At 38.9% G+C, this 16,972-nt stretch overlaps 1 non-coding gene across 1 annotated transcript; it reads left to right on the forward strand.

Moving 5' to 3' along the window:
- Nucleotides 1-8,566: 8,566 nt before the first annotated feature.
- Nucleotides 8,567-8,638, forward strand: TRNAH-AUG (transfer RNA histidin (anticodon AUG)). Its single transcript has one exon. It is a non-coding gene; the product is annotated as a tRNA-His (tRNA).
- The last annotated feature ends 8,334 nt before the right edge of the window (nucleotides 8,639-16,972 follow it).

Raw genomic sequence — 16,972 nt, forward strand, 5'->3', positions numbered from 1 at the left:
AACACGTTCACTTGGAACAGATTGATATCTCCTTTAAATACTTGCAGAGTAAGTAGACATTCGTTAATATTTTAAAAACTGTAAGGCTAAATAAATGAATTACTGGGAAGTGAACTAAGGTAAATCTTGCGTTGCATGTTTGTTTTTAGCTTGCATTTTACTTTAAAAAGCTGAAGATGTGCTATTTTCATATGTGAACACATTAATCCTTTCTAAGGAGTGGACAATATGCATAATGACCAAACAATCCACAAAAATTGGGGAATCTAGTTTTCAAACAAATGTATTGACCTTAAGAACAGTATATTCAAAGAGAAAGAGTTGTTTCTCAGACTCTTGGCAACAATCTGCTAACATTTTAGCCCATTCCAATGAAAAAAGATGGTGCAGCAATATAAAAACAACAGCTCCATTAAAGTTAAATAGTTCTGAGCTTTACAATCTTACAATAATAATGTTGGCCTTTTACCTCTGTTATAGCAAATGTATTAAATATTCATGATGATTTTTATTTTCTAAATGTAAAATGGAATTAGGATAACAAATAAAGTCTACCATCTAATGATAACATTGAATATATATTATATTTTTTTGTTTCATAAGCTCTTACATGTTTGATTCAAGGTAGCTTACTGAATAATGCATAAACATCTTTAAAAATGTATTTCAATAGTTGAGGTTATAGTTGTTTGTCAGGTTCTCATCTTGAACCGAAAGTGTGATGATTTCCTTACTGTATAGAACAAAGCTATAAAGAAACCTTTAAAATCTAATCAGTGCTGAGTCAAAACATTTTCGTGATAGAGACCCTCTATCAGTGAGCTCATTTTTTTAAAGAAACTGTGATATTGTCTACAAATGTTTGATTCCCTGAAGCATCTTCTTAGGAGAGCTTTTGCTTTTTGTTTGTTTGTTGTTTGCAAATAATCTAGAAATAATCTAAAGTTCTAAGAAATAGCTATATTTATAAAATTTAAAATAACAAAATAATATAAAGCTATGGAAGACAACATATCTATTTGCAATCACTCTGCTGTTTTGAAGGGATCATTTTTACCTTTCTGTTCATCATAAGCTAGTGGTACCTATATTTATACTTTACTTTGAGGCTAAACAGATTCTAAATGTTTAGCCTTTTTGCATAGGACTTTCTAAGTCGTAACTGTACGTACTATGGACATTTACTCTGCCACATTTTGGGTTCTGATTCTCAGTTCTAAAGGTTCAGAATCAATTGTATAAACCTTTCTTGTGATTTTTAATATTTGGTGTCAAACCACCTTTAATTAAATAAACTCATTAAAGAATATTGATAATATAAAATTCCATTTTATTAATTTTCAATGAGAAACATAACCACAAATTAGACTCAGGATGAACTACATAATTGACAAGTGTGTTAGTCTCTTGGTTGTGTCTGACTCTTTGTGACCCCATGGACTGTGGCCCGCCAGGCTCCTCTGTCCATGGAACTCTCCAGGCAGGAATACTGGAATTGGTTGCCATTCCCTTCTCCAGGGAAGCTCCTCAACCCAAGGATTGAACCCGACTCTCCTGCACTGCAGGCAAATTCTTTACCATTTGAGCTACCAGGGAAGCCCAAGTGCAAAATGAAAATGCAGAGCCTTTTTTCAAAATAATGAAGAACTTAATGCACAGTACAGCATTAAGCCAAGCTCAGGGCCCACCTGAAAGTGAGGGCCTTGCATAACTGCATGGGTCACAAGCCCATGAAGCTGACCCTGATTAAACTCGTATATCTACCAAAGATTGCTTATGAGTACAGAGTTAGAGAAAGGGATCTGGTCATACACCTATATTCCTGAGAATGCTGGTTAAATTTCTCTTTCAACTGTAACAAAGTATGTGGGAACACGTTAGCACTTGCTGCTGTCTTTCCTTCCTAATTTAGTTCATTTCTTTTCTGTAAGAGGAAGGCAAGTAGCTTTCTCCATTACGTTACAATCCTGTTGTACTGCTAGCAGGTTTTCATGAAAATGCCCTATCTTCTTCACTGGGTTCAGTACATCACCTAATCTCATCAGTTACACTTTTAAAACATATATTAGTGTGTGTTGCATTCTATACATAGCAGGCTAGGTTTTAGTAGTTTCCATTTCAGAGGATGGCCTTTCTCAATCCGATTCACTAGACTCTGAGGAAACTTATAACTATCATTTCCGCACTGAGTAGGCTTCATTCATTCATTCAACACAGCTTTACTGAGCACCTGTATTAGATACTCTATTATTTAGCACATATATTTCAATATATGTTGAAAAAATATATGTATTCAACATGCTATTTAGTGTATGTTATTTTGAGAATTCAACATGGATATTTGTCTATTATACCAGGCATATATTTTAATCAAGACATGTTTGTTTGCATTAGCAAAATCCAACTCAAACTGTGCTAAAATAGATAGATGGATAGGTAGATAGATAGAGTGGTTTCAAGTGGCTGCATGTTTCGGAATTCAAAACATGTCATCAGAACATCTTTCTTTGTCTCTTCTCTTCCTTCTCTCCTCTATCTCTCCCTTTCTGTCTGCTGTCCCATTTCCTATGAGTTGGTGTTATTGTCAAGCAGGATCCCTCCATGTGGTTGCAAAAATAGACTCAAGTACCTCCGGATTCATGTGTCAGAAAGAGAGAGCATCTCCTTTGTTTGACCACCCAAAATGATTATGTTGAAGGATTGATTGGCCTCACTCAGGTCACATACCTACCCTAAACCAATAACTATGCCCTTGGTCTGGAATATGGTTATTAGTCGTCCATGAGATTATGATTGACAATTCCACCAGGAGGTGAAGTGGCAATTTACAAAAGGAAAAGGGAAGGGATTTGTTATCCAAGAAAGAAGAAGAAATTCTGTACAGGTGGAAACAGTAAATGTCTCCATCAGCATGATACAACAGAAGCCTAGAGTTAAATGTAAAGAGAGGTTAAGTTTTGAAGTCTGAAGAAAGGTAGTACGTGCCACTATATCTGTTGTCATTGGGAATGTGGTTAAATCACTGTAGCCAGAAGAGCTAATCATTTTGATTCTCAAGGAAAAACATGAAGCAAAAAGACCTACTTGTTCCAGGGTTCTCAGAGGAAACTCTTAAATGTTGACAATTCAGAAGAATCAAGGTATCAGTTTTGTCCAGTATTGTTGCATATATAAAGAGATGCTATTTAATGTTTTGACCTTGGTCAAAGTGTTTACCCTGTAGGACCTAGTGTTCCTGTTCTCTTAAATGATAGGAGTACTCCTATTATACAGCCAGCTGTCAAAAACAAAGGATGTTGAAGGCCAGCAATCCCAGAGTTACAGTTATGTCTTGGGCACTGATACTTCCAAAAGTTGCATTAATTCTTATGTGCCTCTCAACACACCTTTTAACTTCTCAAAGGTACCAAGGCTTTCCACTTCTGACTCCCTATGAGGAATCCCCAAAACCATTTACACAGTCCCATACCCATTATATCTAACATTCTGTAGACTTGGTGTTTCAAAGTACTTTTAAATTCTTAAATTTTACTCTCCCAATATATAATAGTATTATAATATACTGCTTTGTGAGCTGGCCAGAGACAAACAGCTCCTTAATGAACTTGTAACAACAGGCATTATGATAGTCAATCTTGTCATAATTCCACTTCTGCTTCACTTCATGTAACATAACATCATGGAACAACCACAGAGCCAGCTACTGTGCTCCACACAGAGAAAAGGCGTGGTCCTTCACCCTCAAGTACCACCCCTCCACCCACACCCACACTCCAGGAGTTTGACAGTGCACTCTGACCCATATGACAACTCACTGGAAAAACGTTGTTCTTGTGTATATTATTTATCAGTGGGGGTGATGGGACCCTCAAGCTTGTCTCCAAAGCTCCTCACTTGCATCAGGGGACACTTCTGAGAAACATGATGACAGCTGATTATTCCATCCAAGCAGAGAATTGAGGCCACTCTTCCTTCTGCAGCTTTGCAGGTTTATGAGACAGTAGACTCTGTGGGTATTTATAATTTTAAGGAAATGTTATAATCAAGGAAGCCCTGAGATCAGTGAATCACTGAATCACCAGGACATACTCACAAAGACAACAAAAACAAAATCAACTCTATAAAAACTTGTGTTCACTTTAGTGTTGCCTAAATATTATGATCTTAGTGTGGATTCTCAGCCAAGGATGTTCCCCAAGATGTGGATATCTGAATCACAGGGATGATAATGGTGTCAACTGACGATAAGTGTTGCTTGGGGATCTAATAGATAGCAATAGGTCCTCTGTGGATAACAAAGACATTCTCAGAACATGGATTTGTCACAGGCATGACATCAAGGTAAAAGAAGAGGGAGAGTAATTGTATGGCATGTCATTTCTTTCTTTTTACTTCAGGTGGAGGCAGGGAAGAGAGGAAAGTTAAATAAATGATACACACTTCCAGGAACCAACTAAGGAAAACTAAAAATAGACAGCTCCCTAAATAGAGTGCAAAGGCAGTCTGCAGCATGGGATTCTGAAGACCACATCTCCTGGGGAATCTCAGAATGCTCTAATAAGTCTTTGTTTTTTCCCTTAATGGATCCTGTCAGCACTTTAATATCCTTCGATATCTCCAATGGCACCAATGCCCCTGAAAGATGCATTGGCAGGTGTCCATGGGGCAATCCTGTTTTCAGAATGGCCTGGTTCTTCCTGTGGCTTGCTCCACACAGCCCCCTGAGAAAAACAGGGATCTTGTTCTCGCCACCCCCAAAAAGGGAACAGCCATAATTCCATTTCAGATTTTTTTCTTTTTTTTTTTTTTTTGCCTCAAGCTGCTGAAACTTGGTCAACACAGTCCAAAATAAATTTATAACATTTTATGAAAATAATTTTGTTTGTGTTAAGTAATGATGACAGAAATAGCACAGTACCTAATCCTGGCTTCAGGCTTAATTAAATCCGTTTAAAAAATTCTTTTACTACTTCCTCATGCTCACCAACACATTTGAAAAAAAAAGTTTTCAGACTTGTCAAACCTGAAAATGGCTCCAGTCAAACCTTTCTACTCTGCAAGATCAGACACTGGCTTCTGTCAATTTTTTTTTTTTTTTCCTCTTTCCTTATTCATTCAAAGCTGCCTTGAGGCAAAATCATGAAGTCTGTGGCACTTGCCTGCAGGGCTCCTTTCTTCAACTTTCATCACTTTTTCTCTACTCTTTTAAGAGCCCTTGGCTTCCTTTCCTTCCAGAGCCAAGAGTTCTTGAACTTTCCTGCCTCTTCAGTAGTGAGAAGCCCTTTATTAACCTACAGCCAGGAAAGCTGCCCCTGAAGGGGCCGGAACTGGAGGAAAAGCCTAAAGGGAAACCAGACACAAGCTGTGAAACTCTGGACATCTCAGTGGTTCTCAGTTTCACTTTTTCCATCTGTAAAATGGAAGAACACTCGCTTCAAAATTCTCCCTTCTACCTGGAGCCCACCACACGCAGTCCCTCCCAGTTCATCCTCACCTCTTTGCCTCATCAGTTCTATTCTCGGCTAGTCTTCCCCTTTTCCCCATCAAGTCTCAGCCAAGTTTACTTCTGGGGAGATCTTCCCAAACCAGCATTCCAAAGAAGCCACTGCTCTCCCCACTGTAAACACCTTTTATTTAACTACCACAATTCGGGATTTTCCTATGTCATCATATCACTTTACCTTCTCTCTCCTTGTATGTGTGTGTGGGAGTCTTGTCTCTCCAATAGACTGTAGCTCCATTCATGAGGGCAGGAACTATTTCTAGACCTTGGGAGTCTCCATCAGAAGCGTGGGCCAAACAGTGGCCTGCTGTGGGGTCCGGGGCACTGGCAGCAGCAGTTCTGGGAGGTGTAGCATGTTGATATAAGTCCTCTTGAAAGAGGTTGCCATTAGCCTTATCATAGATCCCATAGCCCTACCATAGACACATGGAACTCAATTATTAAGATCTTCTAAATTAGAAAAAAAAAAAAGCAAGAGTCTATTTATTCAGTGTGTGCTATAGCTGGGGAGTCAGCCACCATCCATTGTGTCTGGCAAAGACGCAGAGGTTTTGAGGGGAGTGGGAAAGTTTAACAGCGAAAAAAAGAAAAGATTTCAATATGCTCTGATTGGAGGTTGTTGGTATGGGGCAGCTAGACATAGGCAGCTAAAAGTAGAGCATACATGGCATGGGTTTGGGAGGCACATTTGGCTTCCTTGTGCTAGTCCTGAATGATTAGTGGCAAAAAAAGAGACGCTGGCACTCACTGACCAAGTCCTGATGCTCTGGGCTGATTTCAGAAGATGTAGGTCAGATTTAGATGTTACGCATGATCTGGTCATTGTGTGTTTGTATGTCTCTCATGGGATTCGTTCCCTTTTCTTCCCATATTCCTGCATACCTTATACTCTAAAACAAAGGATGGAGGAAATACATAAATTAGCTCAAAATAAGTTGTTAATTTAAGACAGTGTGTTGAGGCAGATGCATTTCAAAGAGAATTGGCATTTATTGGAGCAATCAAGGACTCTAACAAATAGATGAATAAGAAATGATAAAGATCATTGTGGGGGGTGATATTTGGGTGCAAAGTATTGTATTGGTTATTCCATTCAAATTACACTATAGGAATAGCTCAGATTAATTTTTCTCTTTAAAATATATGAATAAGAGAAGGTCAAAACTTTCAAAGATATTAAACTAATTTAAAGGAGATCAAAAAAGAAACTTTTGATACTTATGTGCTGATGCCTGGACACACCGGGTACTTTTGAGCCTCTGCAGTGCCTCCATCTGGGTTGCTTCACCTTTATTCTCCTTTATCTGGGGCACTGACCTTCAAGACAAAGTCTAAGAGTTGCCCTTCTCCGTGCAGTTATTGCCAACAATAGGCTCACAGCTCTTCAGCTGTCTAAATTCCTAAATCTCTTATCTGTGTCACTCAGAACTTAATGGCATTTTTCAGTGGGCTATTTTTTATGTTCATGTTTTTTCTTATCAACTAAACTGTGAAGTTTCTGTGAATTTTTGTATCCATCACAGCAACTATAACATATGCACACTCAACTCATTTAACTATAAATTCCTTTGTTCTCCGTCGATAACAACAGGAAAGACATGTATACACCACTATATTTAAAATGGATAACCAAGTTCCTACTGTATGGCACAAGGAACTCTGCTCCGTGTTATGTGGCAGCCTGGATGGGGGGAGTTTGAGAAAGAATGGATACATGTATATATATGGCTGAGTCCTTTTGTTCTCCACCTGAAACAATCACAGCATTGTTAATCAGCTAAACTCCAATACAAAATATAAAGTTAAAAAGGGACATTGATAGATTAAATTAAAATTCAAAGAAAAAAATTTGAGTTTATTTTACTCTCTATATATGGGTATAATGCAAATAGTATTTAGTGACATGGCTCTGGGTCAGTCCATGTGGTTCAGACTCTGGCTTAATTGTACCATAAACATGCATTTTCAGGTATATTTTTAAAATATCCCTAAACTTTGGGTTCTTCCTTTATAAAATAGGATGAGAATACATGACCTATACAGAACATATTGTATATAAGCATTGGGGAACCAGTAAGTGATCTGTAAACATTACTCTTCTTATGTTATTTTAAAATTAGACCCCATGGACTGTAGCCTACCAGGCTCCTCCATCCGTGGGATTTTCCAGGTAAGAGTACTGGAGTGGGTTGCCATTGCCTTCTCCAGGGGATCTTCCCGACCCAGGGATTGAACCCGTGTCTCCCACATTGTAGGCAGATGCTTTACTATCTGAGCCACCAGGGAAGCCCATATATTACAATTTTTAAGGAAGAATCTGTTTGCAGAAAAAAAAATGTATTTCTAAAAGCTGGCTTTTCATGAATGTTTTGGTTGTTTTTGAAGATGTTTCAATTGAAACAAAGCTTAAATATATATGTAGAACATATATTAGCAATAAAATTATTTACTAGAGTTGACTGCCAAACTAGAAGAGTCATGGTCCAATAAAAATGTAGAGAGGTAGATAGAGATAGATAAAAGAAATGTATACGTGTGCGTTCCATTGTGCAGCGCTGTGCTAAGTCACTTCAGTCATGTTTGACTCTTTGTGACTCTACAGATGGTAACCGACCAGGCTCCTCTGTCCATGAGATTCTCCAGGCATGAATACTGGAGGGGGTTGCCATGCCCTCTTCCAGGGGATCTTCCCAACCCAAGGATCAAACCCAGATTTCTTTTGTCTCCTGAACTGGCAGATGGGTTCTTTACCACCTGGGAAGCCCGTATATTCCATAAGTACGGATCAAAACTTCAGTGATGGTGGAGGGATATCCTTTTCTTTTATGAGCGTCTCAGGCAATACTGGGCTTCCCTGGTGCCTCAGAGGTTAAAGCATCTGCCTGCAATGCAGGAGACCAGGATTCGATTCCTGGGTTGGGAAGATCCCCTAGAGAAGAAACTTGCAACCCACTTCACTATTCTTGCCTTGAAAATTCCATGGATGAAGGAGACTGGTACTCTACAGTCCACAGGGTCGCAAAGAGTTGGACACGACTAAGTGACTTCACTTTCAATTTGACTTCCCTGGTGGCTCAGATGGAAAAGCGTCTGCCTATGATGCAGGAGACCCAGGTTCGATTCCTGGGAGGGGAAGATCCCTTGGAGAAGGAAATGGCAACCCACCCCAGTACTCTTGCCTGGAAAATCCCATGGACAGATGAGCCTCGTGGGCTACAGTCCATGGGGTCGCAAAGAGTCGGACATGAGTGAGCGACTTCCCTCCCTTCCCAGGCAATATACTCACCCACTGATCAGATGTTAGTTTAGTAAAATAATAGGGATCACTAAAATGTGGTTTAAAGAGCCCTAAACTTGGAATCAAAACTCAAGATCCAAGATTTACCATTTTCTAATTGTGTAACTATGGATAAACCACATATATTCATTCCACTTTTTACCTCATTTGTAAAATGGGGGCAATGACACAACTGAATAATAATAAAACACAAATGTGACAAGACATCTGTTTCTATGATTGATGTGCTTATAGCAGACCAATATACACACAGAATAACTGGAAAAGTCAGATAGAATATATGTAAATATAATCTGTGGGAAAATATTGGAAAATTGCTTAGGCAGCCAGAATTTGAGGGAGAAGAATCCCAGGAAAAAAATGACAATCATTAAAACAAGCTCAATTTATATATGCTTCATTTTTAGAGCATTTGTAAATTTGTGATATTAGTAAGAGATTGTGAAACCAAGTGGAAGTAACTGCTAAAAACAGATGGGCCAACAGAACCTTTGAAAATATCATAGGGCTGGAAGACAAAAGCTAGAGTACAGGTCAATGAGGCATCAAGGGTTTTTAGGGACTAACAGAATGGAAAATAAACAGGCACGAGAAGCAAGCCTGATACTCTGTACTCCCGGTAAGACATGTGCCAATTCCTTATTAAACAGTGTTAGAGGTTAAAAATCTACTAAAAGCAACTGAAAAGGAGAAGAGCGTTTTTGGCAATCTCACTGGGTAAACAAAATTGGAATTCAGACTGCCAGGAAAAGAGATCCCAGAAAACACAGTCTTTGAATGGGAAAACTTGGCAAGCTTCATTCCAGGAATTGGAGGTGAAAAGTAGACCAAGATTTAAAAAGATTGCGAAATAGTGTTGGGTTACATCAGTTCCTAATTGAATTGAGGTGAACTCCCTCGATTCAGCTTCAGGATAGGGTGAATCCTCACTGCAGGGAAAATGTCATCTAAAAATCTACCTTATTTAATATCGACATGCTACTATACATAATAATGAACAGCATCCCCAAATCAAGAAACAGCAGAGTTGTAAGTGAACTGGATGCTAGAGTTTTTAGACACAGACCTTAAACTGATTTAAATTAACCACTTCAAAGCAAATACAGCAAAATGAAAGCTAGAGATCAGAGACCTGTGTCCAATATTCCATCAAGAAAGTCCAGGCCTACCAAGAGACAGGATAATAAGACTAAAACCAAGGGAGAAAGGACAAGGGAAACAGTCACAGGTGATGCCAATCTTATAGTTAACAGATAAGAACAATAAATAACTATTAATATTTTTAACAAAATTGAGAAAAAGATGAAAAATAGATAAAATAAAATTTCAGCACAGCAATTGCATAAAAAATAATATTTGATATTTCATATGAGATTATCTTCTCTAGAATGAGGTCATACTTTCCTCTGTTGTTGCTCAGTTGCTCAGTCATGTCAGACTCTTTGTGACCCCATAACCACAGCAACACTAGACTTTCCAGTCCTTCACTATCTCCCTCCTCTACCAGTCATAAAATGTGGGGCTTACCTACCGCCAATAAGTATATACAATTGAAACCATTTTTGTGAAGTTAAGTCTTTGTCTATCGCTGGTTCCTGCTATTGCTGGAACATAGCCCTTAAGATCATTTGACTGAGACCAGGGAATTCCCACTGCTGAGTTTTCCAAATTTGCTGGCATACTGAGTGCAGCACTTTAATAGCATCATCTTTTAGAATTTGAAACAGCTTAACTGAAATTCCATCCCTCCACTAGCTTTGTTCATAATGATGCTTCTTAAGGCCCACCTCTTTGCATTCCAGGATGTCTGGCTGTAGGTGAGTAATCACATCATCATGGTTATCTGGGTCACAAAGGTCTTTTTTGTACAGTTCTGTGTATTCTTGCCACCTCTTCTTCATATCTTCTGCTTCTGTTAGGTCCATTCCACTTCTGTCCTTTATTGTCTGTTGGATGATCCATTGATGATCCATTGGATGATCCATTGGATCATTGAAAAAGCAAGAGAGTTCCAAAAAACATCTACATCTGCTTTATTGAGTATGCCAAGGCCTTTGACTATGAGGATCACAACAAACTGGAAAATTCTTAAAGGGATGGGAATACCATACCACCTGAGCTGCCTCATGAGAAATCTGTTGCAGGTCAGGAAGCAACAGTTAGAACTAGACAGGGAACAACAGACTGGTTCCAAATTGGGTAAGGACTACGTCAAGGCTGTATATTGCCATCCTGCTTACTTAAATTATATACAGAGTACATCATGAAAAATGCTGGGCAGGATAAAGCACAAGCTGGAATCCAAGATTGCCAGGAGAAATATCAGTAACCTCAGATATGCAGATGACACCACCTTTATGGTAGAAAGTGAAGAAGAATTAAAGAGCCTCTTGATGAATGTAAAAGAAGAGAGTGAAAAAATTGGCTTAAAACTCAACATTCAGAAAACTAAGATTATTGCATCTGGTCCCATCACTTTATGGCTAATAGGTGGGGAAACAATGGAAAAAGTGACTTTATTTTCTTGGGCTCCAAAATCACTGAAGATGAGATTAAAAGACGCTTACTCCTTGGAAGAAAGGTTATGATCAACCTAGACAGCATATTAAAAAGCAGAGACATTACTTTGCCAACAAAGGTCCATCTAGTCAAGGCTATGGTTTTTCCAGTGGTCATGTATAGATGTGAGAGTTGGACTATAAAGAAAACTGAGTGCCAAAGAATTGATGCTTTTGAACCGTGATGTTGGAGAAGACTCCTGAGAGTCCCTTGGACTGCAAGGAGATCCAATCAGTCCATCCTAAAGGAAATCAGTCTTAAATAATCATTGGAAAAGACTGATTCTGAAGCAGAAACTCCAATATTTTGGCCACCTGATGCAAAGAACTGACTCATTTGAAGACCCTAATGCTGGGAAGGATTGAAGGCAGGAGTAGAAGGGGATGACAGAGGATGAGATGGCTGGATGGCATCACCAACTCTATGGGCATAAGTTAGAGCAGGCTCCTGGAGTTGGTAATAGACAGGGAAGCCTGGCGTGCTGCAATCCATGGAGTCTCAAAGAGTCAGACACGATTGAGTTACTGAACTGAACTGAATTGAACAGGGCATTCCCAAGGGCTCAGTGCCTGGGGTGGGGTGGGGTGGTCACACTCTAACCTTAGTCTACTCAACTGTATGGGACTGAGAAGCATTTTGCTTTACTTTTCAGATGTTTCCAATTTAATTTTTTCATCTCTCATCTCACACAGCTTCAGAATTCAGCCAATGTGTTGAAGGAAAACATGGCTATACATTAGAGGCTCTTAAGGTCTCCATTTTTATCTTTCCAGCTTTATAAAACTACAAAGAATTCTGGTTGTTTGCCATTGCCCAGTTCTCTTCCCAGGACAGATCCTGGACTCTAAGACTGTTGCCCACACCAAGAATTTGCAAATTCCCCAGGAACAAATGCAGTTACACATCATAACCTCACATTTCCTCACTTCTCTCTCTGGAATCTTGGCTCTTCTGGTTCCTGTTGTTTCATCAGCTCTTTGATGCCTTTGAACAAATAATGTTTTATTTTATGTAGGCTTTGGGCTAATCTCAACAGAAGCAATTGTCTTCCTTCAGCTACTCCTTCCTGCTTGATAAGATTAACAGTGCCAAATATTGGCAAGAAAGCCAAGCAACTGTGAGTTGTATGCATTGCAACTGAGTTTAAACTGGTACAACCATTTTGGAAAACTGGCATTAATATGTATATCTAATGACATAGCAATTCTACTAGCCTAAGAAATGCATTCATATGTTCACCAAGGAACATACACAAAAGCCTCAAAGTGGAAACAACCCGAATATCCATCCACAGCTGAATAGACATTATAGAAATTATATTAAATTCATTCAAAAGAACAAAACTGCAACTGCATACAACATGATGAATCTCATAATGTTTATTGAGCAAACAATCTAGATAAAATAATACTTGAAGTAGAAAAAGCATTGAAAACGGCAAAGCACCACACATATAAGGGATTATTATTGCTGAAAATACACTAAAATAGGATGTTGCTATGCTCTGGGAATTTTATTCCATATAAATTTGACTTGCAAAATTATTTCCAAGTTTGATGAAAATTCATGCATGGAGATAAAATATATTGAAAGAGGAAAACAAAAATATATCAGTTTTAAAATAAACTTAGAATCAAGACAGTGCTACAACAGTACAAACTGCTTTCACTCCTCTGAACTATGAAAAGCTGCCAATGTGTTTGACATTCCACAGTTTTTATCTCTACTGCTCAAATGCATAGCTTTGGCTTGATATATGTTTCTCAATTTTGTCACTTATGTCTGAAAGTGTCACATTCTAATTTGGACTGCTAGATCTTAAATCTGATATTTGTGGAGGTTCAGGAATGTCGTGGGTATATCACATGGCTTGTCTCAATGTTTTGACAATGACGAGTACCTTTTCCAGTGACCAGATGCTCCTGATCTCATTCTGTAGTTAGAACACTGCCATTTTCCCCTGCACAATATTACTTTTCCAAGGGGAATATTTTGAGAAAGATCTGAGACATAAAGATCTTGACTGAAGTTAAACAATGGCAGTGTTTACCAAGAGAAAAATCTTACTCTAAAGGACTACCTACAGTTGAATAAGCCTCATAAATAAAACAAATTATATATAAGGCTGTTTTGTCTCAAAAATATAAATTCTTGAGTTTTGAATGTCAGCATGCTTGGTAAAAGAAACTTGTCTAAACCTCAGTTGGGGGACTATTACACATAAGAAGTTAAATGTTTTTGCAGCCAGATCTTGAACTTACTGCTTGACACATCTGGAATATCACTTCTTAGTGCAAACCAGGCTGCTGATGTTTTTAAGGGAAAAAAAAAAAAAAAAGTGTTCATACGGTGACATTTTAAAATCTAGGACCAAAAAAAAGATAAAAAACACTCTTTATTTTGATGCAATTTCAAACTGACAGAAAATTTGCAAGAATAGTACAAGGAATTTCTATACACCCATATTTACCAATTATTTATAAAAAGGTTAACTGCCTTATTTTGCTGTGTTCTCTCTCACTTCCTCTACTCTCTCTCTTTTCAGATATATTTAAAATATTTTTTATTGTCAAAAAACTGCCTCTGGCAGGTAAGTGGGAGGTGTATTGCTCTACAGCTGGGAGATGAGGAATGCGTCTGATAGATGAGGCAGAAAATAACTGAATAACCACCAGAATTTAAAAAAAAAAAAAAAAAAAAACCAACAACATAAAGTTAAATAAGTAAAAACATTGGGAAAATAAACTTTTGGTTTTTTGTGGAGGTCTACCTTTCAAATAACATCTGCCTTGTGAGTAATTCCTTCTTACCCACAAATGAGACACAAGTGTCCCTCTGAGTAGGCAGGGATAAAAAGTCACACCAGGACTTGAGAGAAAGAAAAGAACAGAATGACTTCCTGAGTCTACGTTTCAGAACAGAATGAAGAAATGTCATAATGAACATTATGTGTGAAGCCAGAATATCACTGGAGCAGTTGATCAGCAAGTGTAAGTGGGTGCTTAGCCATCCGAGTCGCAATTCCTAGTGCCACTCAGACATAAGCAAAGATGCTTAGAAGTCCAGGAAACCTGAAGTCAAATTTCAGCATCAACAAAGAGAGAACCATTGACTCAAGCAGTTGTTTAAAAAATGATGCATGAGTTAATACAGTTTCAGAAATCAGAGCCTCTGAGAACTTACGAAAATCCATCAACCCACAAAGTAGCACATGTTAAAATAAGCATCCTATCTCTTGCTGTTGTGGCTTAACTTCGCTTGTTCTTGGTTCTGTCTTTCTTTGCTTCTTAATTAGGTGGAGGATATTATTATATATATTATACATATATATATTATATATATATAATTATATATTCCGTATACTGCTATGCAGTAGTATGCAATTGCCCACAGGTGAGAAGGAAAAAGAAAATTGAAGGCCAAAGAAGAAGAGGGTAGGAGAGGATGAGATGGTTAGACAGCATCACCGACTCAATGGACATGAATTTGAGGAAACTCTGGGAGATAGTGGAGGACAGAAAAGCCTGGCGTGCTATGTCCATGGGATCTCAAAAAGTCAGCTGCAACTTAACAAGTGAACGACAATGAGAAGGAAAAACTGAGAGACTAGCAACTGCAGAATAGCTGCAGCTGCGGAAAAGCCTCAGGTGTTAGGAACCAGGAAAGCCATGCCTAGAACTTCTGGGGAGCTGGACACCTACTTCCGTGCAGGATGCTGCCTGTCAAGACAGACCATGAGAATGATGCCAAAGGACATGAGGGTAGAGGTCTAACCTTCAACTCCTCAACATCGGTTCCGTCACTGGACACCTGCTAGGTGTCAGGCCCCTCATTTTATCTTCACAACAAACCTACTTGCCAGAATAAATTAATTTCCATTTTATAAACGAGGAAATTAAAGTTACATCCATCATGACTTGCCAATCCCGGGTCTGGTGGGCTCTCCGCTGAGCTATGTTTCTTTGTTTGCCATTATAAATGTTTGTTGTAAATTTATTTGGGCATCAGTCAGTTCAGTCGCTCAGTCATGTCCAACTCTTTGCAACCCCATGTACTGCAGTACACCAAGATTCTCTGTCCATCACCAACTCCTGGAGCTTTCTCAAACTCATGTCCATCGAGTCAGTGATGCCATCCAACCATCTCATCCTCTGTCGTCCCCTTCTCCTCCCACCTTCAGTCTTTCCCAGCATCAGGGTCTTTTCCAATGAGTCAGTTCTATTTTTGCATAGGGGGAATTAAATAAGTTTCAGTCCATTGACTGGCATGTGGCTAGATATTCTCGTGTAACTTAACTCTGTTGAATAACACATATAGATTTCTATGCTGCTAAGGGAAGCATTATTAAAACAATAGCTGGCCTTTACATACAGTTCCTTCTCTGACTAAGAGTTGAATGAGTATTAATACATTTAATCATCATAGCAACCTTAAAAGACAGGAAAAAAGACACAGCTGTGTATAACGGACTTTTGGACTCAGAGGGAGAGGGAGAGGGTGGGATGATTTTGGAGAATGGCATTCTATCATGTATACTATCATGTAAGAATTGAATCGCCAGTCTATGTCTGACGCAGGATACAGCATGCTTGGGGCTGGTGCATGGGGATGACCCACAGAGATGTTATGGGAAGGGAGGTGGGAGGGGGGTTCATGTTTGGGAACACATGTAAGAATTAAAGATTTTAAAATTAAAAATAAAATAAAATAAAATAAAAAAATTAAAAGGCAGGTATTATTATCATCATTTCCATCTTGTAGATAAGAAAAATCAAGACAGAAATTGTCTAAGCTTACTCAGTATATTGGTTTTTGAGGGCTGCTGTAACAAGTGAAACCGTTAGTCACTTGATGTGTCCGACTCTGCGAACCCACAGACTGTAGCCAACCAGGCTCCTCTGTCCATGAGATTTTCTAGGCAAGAATACTGGAATGGGTTGCCATGCCCTCCTACAGGGAATCTTCCCAACCCAGGTATCGAACACACATCTCATTATGTTTCCTGCATTGACAGGCAGGTTATTTACCACTGCGCCATCTGAGAAGCTGTAACAAAACACCACCCTTAAGCAACAGAATGGCTTAAACATCAGAAATTCAGTTTTGGAGCCTGGAAGTCTGAGATCAAAGTATCAGGAGGAGCGATTCCTTCTGAGCACTGTGAAGGAGGATTCCATTGTGGCTCAGTTGGTAAAGAATCTGCCTGCAATGCAGATGACCTGCGTTTGATCCCTGGGTTGGGAAGATCCCCTAGAGAAGGGAAAGGGTACCCTCTCCAGTATTCTGGCCTGGAAAATTCCATGAACTGTATGGGTCGCAAAGAGTTGGACACAGCTGAGAGACTTTCACTTTCAGTATGAGGGATGGATCTGGTCTGGGCTTTTTTGGAGGGCTTGTACATTGCTCTCTTTTCCCTGTTTCTTCACATTGTTTTTCTTTTAATTGTGTTTATATACAAATTTCCTTTTCTTTAAGTACACTGCTGCTGCTGCTAAGTCACTTCAGTCATGTCCAACTCTGTGTGACCCCATAGATGGCAGCCCACCAGACTCCCCCATCCCTGGGATTCTCCAGGCAAGAACACTGGTCATGTTAAATTAGGGGCAGCAATG

This window comes from Budorcas taxicolor, chromosome 2, assembly GCF_023091745.1.
Source record: "Budorcas taxicolor isolate Tak-1 chromosome 2, Takin1.1, whole genome shotgun sequence".
In the NCBI taxonomy this organism is placed as follows: domain Eukaryota; kingdom Metazoa; phylum Chordata; class Mammalia; order Artiodactyla; family Bovidae; genus Budorcas; species Budorcas taxicolor.